Below are 366 nucleotides of genomic sequence, written 5' to 3'. Positions count from 1 at the left end.
TTTTCAAATATATCTCCTGAAACTCCCTATAATTATGGCTTTACAACATGTCATTTTTCTGTTTTATTAGGAACACAACAGTATAGTTAAGTTGCATATAATTCTTTTCTCTGAAACTGTTTTTAAAGCATGTTACTGTAAATGAATGCATAACAGAAGAAAGGATCCAACAATTTCCTGAAATAGAATATTCAAGTGTGAGTGTCTTTGTGTGTTAAAAATGAAACACACACTTTTCAAAACAGAATATTTCAATATTTTCCCCTTGACTTTCAAAAAGTTTCATGTATGTTCAAATGAACTAAACTTAAACTGCATGCATCAATCTTTTGAAGAGTAATGTGAGGGTTATTTTTACATTTATGG

The sequence above is a fragment of the Propithecus coquereli genome, unplaced genomic scaffold, assembly GCF_000956105.1.
Source record: "Propithecus coquereli isolate 6110/MARCELLA unplaced genomic scaffold, Pcoq_1.0 Scaffold228, whole genome shotgun sequence".
Classification (NCBI taxonomy): Eukaryota; Metazoa; Chordata; class Mammalia; order Primates; family Indriidae; genus Propithecus; species Propithecus coquereli.
Note: the sequence above shows the minus strand (reverse complement) of the source record.